This window comes from Coenobita brevimanus, chromosome 69 (genome assembly GCF_032717465.1).
Source record: "Coenobita brevimanus isolate Jiangsu-jjx chromosome 69, ASM3271746v2, whole genome shotgun sequence".
Lineage (NCBI taxonomy): Eukaryota > Metazoa > Arthropoda > Malacostraca > Decapoda > Coenobitidae > Coenobita > Coenobita brevimanus.
The window spans coordinates 29689415-29697821 of NC_137022.1; positions in this window are offsets into that span (position 1 = coordinate 29689415).

An 8407-nucleotide genomic window follows, 5' to 3' on the forward strand; every position below is an offset into this window, starting at 1 on the left:
TTATTTTCATCATCATCATCATCATCGACTTCTTCTTCTTCTTCATATCCTCCTCCTCCTCCTCCTCCTCTTTGTTATCATTTCTCCTAAGGACGTGACTACACCATTTCAGCTTCTTAATAAATGTGAACTTGCCTTTGATTCGTCTCGTTGAACTCCTTATCACTTTCTCCACAAACTTTTCCCTCGCGAGATAATAATGACGATGATGGTGATGATGATGGTGATGAATTTTCCTGCTTAATGTTTTCCTCCTCCTCCTCTTTTGTTTTAATCGTACCATCATCATCATCATCATCATCATCATCATCATCATCATCATTATTATTCCATCTCATCCACAGTTTCTCTCCTTTTCACTCTTCTCTCCTCCTCCTCCTCCTCCTCCTCCTCGCCATAGGATCATCTCTATTAATACATGCAGCGTCTGTGTTTTTTCAGGTAGGTAATCCTTCAGGCCCCCCTCCCTTCGTTTTGTTCGTTTTCTTTGCGTCGTGTTCGTGTTTCTCTCTCTCTCTCTCTCTCTCTCTCTCTCTCTCTCTCTCTCTCTCTCTCTCTCTCTCTCTCTCTCTCTCTCACACACACACACACACACACACACACACACACACACACACACACACACACACACACACACACACACACACACACACACACACACACACCCTTCAGAGAGCCTTCTTCTTTGCTATCCTTGTCTTATTCTCTTATTTCAGTAACTCATGTTGGAGCTCCCTAGCCTGGGCCAACTACAGTTAACCTCTCATGTTGTTGATGCCCTTATGAAAAATGCCGCCTAGGGATGAGTGACTGGTTATCCCTGCTTTGAATGTCTGGATTGGAACTCTTTCTAGTTCTCATGATAGGGCATTGAAAAACTACCTAGTGAGGGGCGATTAATTTGGCCTTCCCTGAGGAGATAGATAGATAGATAGATAGAGAGAGAGAGAGAGAGAGAGAGAGAGAGAGAGAGAGAGAGGGAGGGAGAGAGAGAGAGAGACGTGGGACATTGTGTACTTGGACAGGGGATCCAGCCAGTTATATCAGTGCCACCACGTGAAGGCGGCCCTGTCTAGTGTTAGGTCATGTAATACTGTATAAAAAGACTGCTATTTTTTTTTTAAGTGTTAATTGGGGTTACACATAAGAAGGTTTGTTATGGCAGGACGTGAGAAGGAAATTTAATATGTTGCCTTTGGATCCAGCCTACTTAGTGTTTTAGTTGGGAAGATGATGATGATGATGATGATGATGATGATGATGATGATGGTGGTGGTGGTGGTGGTGGTGGTGATGGTTATGATGGTGGTGGTAGTGGTGGTGGTGGTGGTAGTGGTGGTAATGGAGAGGTGAGATACAGAGTGAAAGTGAGATTGAATGATGGAGGATGTGAAGATGTACGAAAGTGAGGGAGAGGTTGGGGAATGGAGGAAGTGGTAGAGAGGTTTGATAGTGGAGAGAGAGAGAGAGAGAGAGTAGAGGAAGTGAGGAATGCAGTGTGGTTAGGAATGTTGAAGAGAGTTCCACACCGCCCCACACGTTACCCTCACCACCCCCATAGCACCACACACAGTAGCTCTGGCCTGTTTACATGCTTCACTGATACAACAAAAAGATAATTAATAAGGCAAGCAGTGTCCTCCCTCTTAACCCTCTCGCTTCCAGGATACAGTTTTTTTTTTTTTATTGCACCTGTATTTTTGTTCATTAATTTATTCAACCACTCATTCATTTAGTCATTTATTTTCATTGGGTTTTATTCACATATTTATTATTTTTGTTGCGAGGTATAATTGTGCACTCTAACCCCTTTTCCTCCAACCCTCGACTATGATGCTAGTCACGAAGAAGTGCTATGGATTGGAAGTGGAGCCTTAGCACTGTCTTTTCATGTCACTGAGCTACGTGAAATGAGCTGCAAAAGGACGAAAATCTGGGTCAAGTTAAGGTGAAAGGAGTATTTGTGTGTGTGTGTGTGTGTGTGTGTGTGTGTGTGTGTGTGTGTGTGTGTGTGTGTGTGTGTGTGTGTGTGAGCTCTATTGTGTGACAGGCGTATATGAAACGAAACTTTGGGCCAAGTTAGAGTGAAAAGAGTGTTGTTTAGTGTGCAGATGTTGACTCTGTAATGACGTGTGACAGACCTACTGTACCTGAGATGGGAGTAAAGGTGCTCAGAGAACCAGTTAATGAGCTTGTTAACCTTTGACGACTTGCACACCTGATAGCCAACACACACACACACACACACACACACACACACACACACACACACACACACACACACACACACACACACACACACACACGAATAGATAGATAGATAGATAGATATATGGGGTGCCTTGAGGTGGGAGATGAGAAGCAAGAAACGGCGTGAGTGGGAGAAATGTGGGTGTGTGGGGGAAATGACAGCCAGAGGGAAGGGGGGGTGATGATGACATGACGAGAGAATACACGTCCGTAGACATGAGGACGCATGACACAGAAAAACACAAAATAAACACAAAAGCTCATGTTTTCTGTGTGTGTGTGTGTGTGTGTGTGTGTGTGTGTGTGTGTGTGTGTGTGTGTGTGTGTGTGTGTGTGTTGCTATACATATATTTCTTCCCTGGTAAGAATGTAAAATTACTCGTTTGCTTGAAAATTATATATATTTTTTCAGCCAGGTTGTTAGAAAGTTGACAGAATTGGAGGTAAAAAAGAGTGATTCAGTGTTGTTTGACCTTCATCTCTCTCTCTCTCTCTCTCTCTCTCTCTCTCTCTCTCTCTCTCTCTCTCACACACACACACACACACACACACACACACACACACACACACACACACACACACACACACACCTTCACATTCATCCCTTCTCTGTCACTAACTACTCTTTTTCTCTGTTTCAGGTAAGGATGGGGAGAGAAGTCACCATGAGCTCCAGCCAACACCAGTAAGCACAATCCCAGATCTTACCAGTGCTAGTCTAATCTTTTTCTTCGTTACGCTGGACTTAGGTAAGGGACTGCCCAGGTGATATTTTGTCTTTGGATACCCGTATATATTTATCGTGTGTGTGTGTGTGTGTGTGTGTGTGTGTGTGTGTGTGTGTGTGTGTGTGTGTGTGTGTGTGTTTTCCTCTCAGATGTTGGACTCAGTACCCTCGTCTTGTAATTAACTGATAGGCCACTTTTAGGCGGGCACGCAACTTGGTAATTACGAGGGGAATTGGCTGGGTGGGTGTGCAATAAACGTCATAGGTCACAGGTAATGTATGTTTGTTATGGACACCTGGCCTTTACCTGGACTTACCTGTAGCGTTGATTATTTGGTGTCGGGGGGGGGGATATCTTCAGTTTGTGTTGTTCAGTTGATACACACACACACACACACACACACACACACACACACACACACACACACACACACACACACACACACACACACACACACACACACACACACACACACACACACACACACTGCATTTGTGAACATCAACTTTCCCATGTGGTAAAGGGTGCTGAAGATTTTAATATATATATAAATTGTGTGTGTATAGGTAGGTAATATTCTCGCTTTACCTGGCAAATCTAAGCACCAATAAAACAGATCATGAGTAAAGCTTTTCAATGTGGAAGGTAAACATGTTAAATATGTGGCGGGGAAATTGGATATGGGACAATGAAGAGAGGAAACTTTGGTGCCCCTTCTGGATAGGTAGGTAGGTAGATAGATAGATAGGTAGGTAGATAGGCAGATTGGTGGGTTGGTCGGTAGATAGATAGATAGATAGATAGATAAATAGATACATACATACATATACACACATACATACATAGATGAATAAATAAATAGATGGATGGATGGATGGATAGACAGATAGATAGATAGCTAGATAGATAGATACACTTTAAAGATATGCAGTTCCTGTCCGTGTGAATGTGTTAATATGGCGTGTAGCGTTGATAATCACACGCGTTTCCACGGTTGGGTGTGGACTGAGTCAGTTTGAAGCTCCCTAACGCCTCCTCCTTAGCGATTTATTTTTGGATAATGCTATTTTATATCCTTTGGTACGTTAGTTATACAGAGGATGGCGATATTGGAAGGTTTTATGTTACACAGAAGACGACAGTAAGGTTTATGAAGCAAACTAAATCGCTTAGGAGGAGGTGTTAGGGTGCGGTGAAGGGGGGAGAATACCTGCGCTGATTACGGATTCATCTCAGCCTCATGATGCCTCTGGGGTGGAGGGGGAAGGAGGGGGGAGGTGGAGGAGGTGGGGGAAGGAGAAGAAGGTTGGGGGAAGGAGGAGGAGGTGGGGGAAGGAGGAGGAGGTGGGGGAAGGAGGAGAAGGTGAGGGGAAGGAGGAGGTTTGAAGGAGAAGGAGAGGAACATTATCTCCCTTTACTGTTAGAGGATGAAGGGGAGGAGAGAAGGGGGTGAGGTTTGGGGGAGGAGGGGGGGAAAAGGGGTGAGGTTTGAGGGAGAAGGTGGGGGGGAAGGAGAAGGAGGTGACGGTTGGAAGGGAAGGAGGGAAAGGAGGGGAGGTTTTGGGGAGGAGGGGAGGGGGGCAGGAGGAAGAGAGGGGGCCTTCGTTTACTATATTCTTTGGTGTAGGCGATTTTGGGAAGGGATTGGGTTGGTGGATGGATGGATGGGTGGATGGATGGATGGATGGATAGATAGATGGATGGATGGATGGATAGATAGATGGATGGATGGATAGATAGATAGATGGATGAATGGGTGGATGGATGGATGAGTGGATGGATGGATGAATGGGGGGATGGATGGATGGATGGATGAATGGGTGGATGGATGGGTAGGTTTAAAATGTGAGAGAAGCTTGTAATATTTCTCTGGCCATAGATGATTCTGATATGATGCGTCAGAGAGAGAGAGGGAGAGAGAGGGAGACTGGGAGGAGTTAGCAGACGGGAAGGCAGCCTTGTTGATGAGAGCAATTGAAGGAAAAATTTGTAGTTAACAGAACAAAGCAATTAGCGTGAACAATGAGAGAGGGGAAATATATATTAGAGAGAGAGAGAGAGAGAGAGAGAGAGAGGAGGATGTGGGGAAAAGGAGTGGGGAGATGGGAAGAATTGGAGAGAGAGAGAGAGAGAGAGGATATGGGGAAAAGGAGTGGGGAGATGGGAAGAATTGGAGAGAGAGAGAGAGAGAGAGAGAGAGAGAGAGAGAGAGAGAGAGAGAGAGAGAGAGAGAGAGAGGAGGATGTGGGGAAAAGGAGTGGGGAGATGGGAAGAATTGGAGAGAGAGAGAGAGAGAGAGAGAGAGAGAGAGAGAGAGAGAGAGAGAGAATGTGGGCGAAAGATGGAGTGGGGAGATGAGGAGGAATTAGAATTGTAAAGGAAGGGAGGAAAGCATAGAAGAAAGGAGTATGGAAGAAAAAATGAAGGAAAGGAAGGAAGGAAGAAGAGAAGGAAAGATGAAGGATTAAAGGAAGGAAGTTTAATGAAGAAGGAGAAAGAAATAAACAATAAAGAAGGTATGGAGAAAGGAAGGAGAGGAAAGGAGGGAAGGAAGGAATGCCAGAACACAAACACTGAAAGGAAGGAGGGAATGAAGGAGGAACGAAGGCGGGCACGCATAGGGAGGGAAGGAGAGGAATGGAGGGAGGGAGAGAGAAAGAGAGAGACAGGGGGTGGACGGAGAGGAAGAGAGGAATGGATGAGTTTGGGAAGAAAGAAAAGGGAGAAGAATTGAAGGAATGAGAGGAGGAAGGAGGGAAGAAGGGAGAGGGATGAAGGATTGGAGAGAGAGAGAGATTGGGGAGGAAATGTGGGAGGGAGGGTTGAGAGAGATCAGGGAGAGAGATACCAGGAAAACATAACATAGGGGAGGGGGGAGGAAGAAGAGGGGAGGGGGAGGAGCAAGATAGAGGGGAGGGAAGGGAGGGGGAGTGTGGGAGTGGGGGGAGAGGGAAGGGAAGGGATGGGGAGTGTGATGGAAGAGGGGAAGGGAGTATGAGTGAGGGAGGGAAGGGGAGTAAGTGTGGGAGTAGATGGGAGGGGAAGTGAGGGGGTATGTGTGGGAGTGGGGGGAGGGGAAGTGGATGGGGAACTATTGAAATTCTAGGAAAACATTAGAGGGAGGGGGGAAGGGGAGGGGAAAGGGAGGTAGGGGGAGGGGAGAGAGATGGAGATAGAGGGGGGGTAAGATAACACAAGGGCTGAGTTGTGGTGATAGAGTGTGTGGATGTGGGGAGGGGGAGTGGGAAGGGGAGAGGGGAGTGGAGAAGAGAGGGGGAGAGGAGGAAAGGGTGATGATAGAGTTAGAGAAAACTAAATAACAAGAATAAATACAGTAATAATAATAACGATAATAATAATAATAATAATAATAATAATAATAATAATAATAATAGTGGAAATGAACTGCAGTATACTTTTATGATTGTACGATTATATTTGGGAGACTCAGTGTAAACTTTTGGTATTTTTTATGCTGTATGTGTAAACCCAAGGAATAAAATTAGCACGATCCACGTATTCCCAGCGTGCCGTAAGAGGCCGTTATGTGCAGGAGTGGGGGTCTTGATATCCAACCTCTCTCTCTCTCTCCCTCTCTCTCTCAACCCTTCAGCCTCCTTCTCGGCCGTCTCAAATGCTTCGTGTGGTCTTGAAGATGAAAAAGTGTCTTGCCTCCCCCCTCCCCCCCCTCCTCCTTCATGCAACAGGGGAAACAGGGCGAAGATAATGATGATAAATGTGTGTGTGTGTGTGTGTGTGTGTGTGTGTGTGTGCGTGTGTGTGTGTGTGTGCGTGTGTGTGTGTGCGTGTGTGTGTGTGTGTGTGTGTGTGTGTGCCCAGCCAGCGGTCCAATCCAAGGGCCATTATTATTATTATTATTATTATTATTATTATTTATTATTATTAGTATTATTGTTATTGTTATTATTATTATTATTATTATTATTATTTCTCGTGCTACAGTACTACCACGAGTCTTATTATTATTGTTTATTTATTTAATATATTTATTCCTACAGAGCCATGACGTCATTGTTTGTATTCTTCCTGCCTCCATACGATTTGATTCGGTTTATGGGAGATGACGATGATAATAATAACAATAATATAATAATAATAATAATAATAATAATAATAATCTATCTATTGCCAGAAGCCTTAATTCAGTAAGGGGTGGCCACAAACAAATTGCCTCCATGTCGCCCTGTCCCCCGCCATTTCGTTGCCCTGCTCCCAGCTCACACTCCTCTCTATCATATACCTCTCCACTCCATCCCTCCATCTCATCCTTGGCATCCCCCTCCCTCTTCCGCCCTGCACCTCACTTACACTCTCGTCGTCAGTCTCTCACTCTCCATCTTCTCCACATGGCCACGAATAATGATAACAGTAAGAATGATAAATCGTCAAAAGGGAGCAATAATGAACTAAAAATGGCTGTACTAAGAGACTTGAAGAAATAATGATATATAGCAAAGAATTATCCAAGAAGTGTAATACAAGTTTGAAGTTGAAATGTGGGTCGCCGGGTCCGTAGAGTTTCTTTGGTTTTAGCGCATGTGGTGGGGAGGGACGCCTGCACGTGGTGGCATCGATGTAACCACACGGCCTCGCTGCCTAGGTGTACAAACGTCCCTCACCCCCTCCCTATCCCCTGAATGGACGATGGAGGAGTGCTGAAGGGTAATAGCATCAGCCTGCAGTCCACGGGGTTCACGTCCAGTTGAGCCTAAAGGGGCCAAGATTAACCTTACCAGTGCATTGACTGTGTGTGTGTGTGTGTGTGTGTGTGTGTGTGTGTGTGTGTGTGTGTGTGTGTGTGAGAGAGAGAGAGAGAAATGAAGGGGGAAGAACAGAGAGGGAGTAAGGGAGAGAAGGAGGAAGAAGAAAGAAAACAGTGAGGGAAGAAAGGGAGGTAATAAGGAAAGGAGGTAAGAGAGGGAGAGAGGGGAGGAGTGAGAGGGAAGGGGGAGTGAGGGAGGAGGTAAGAGAGAGGGGGGATAAAGGAGTCAGGGAAGGACAGGGGGAGGGGGGGGAGGAGAAGGAAGAGAGGGCGGGAGGGAGGGTGAAGGAGGAAAACGGAGGGAAGGGAAGGAAGGGGTGGAGAGGAAAGAGAGTAAAGGGAAGGGAAGGAAGAAGTGAGAGGACGGAGGGTAAGAAAGTAAAGGGAGGGAAGGAAGATATAAGGAAGGAGGGAGGGAAGGGGAAGGGAGGGAAGGACAGGAGTATGAGGGAAGTGGAGGGGGGATAAGTGTGTGTGTGTGTGTGTGTGTGTGTGTGTGTGTGTGGAGGTGAGTGGACTTGGGTGTTCCTAGTGCTGTTGAACGCCTCCCCCTCAAGGTCACCGCCTCCACCACAACACACTCCACTCACTCCACAACGCAATACTCCACCTCTCCTCCACACTCACTCCACATCGCCTCTCCTCC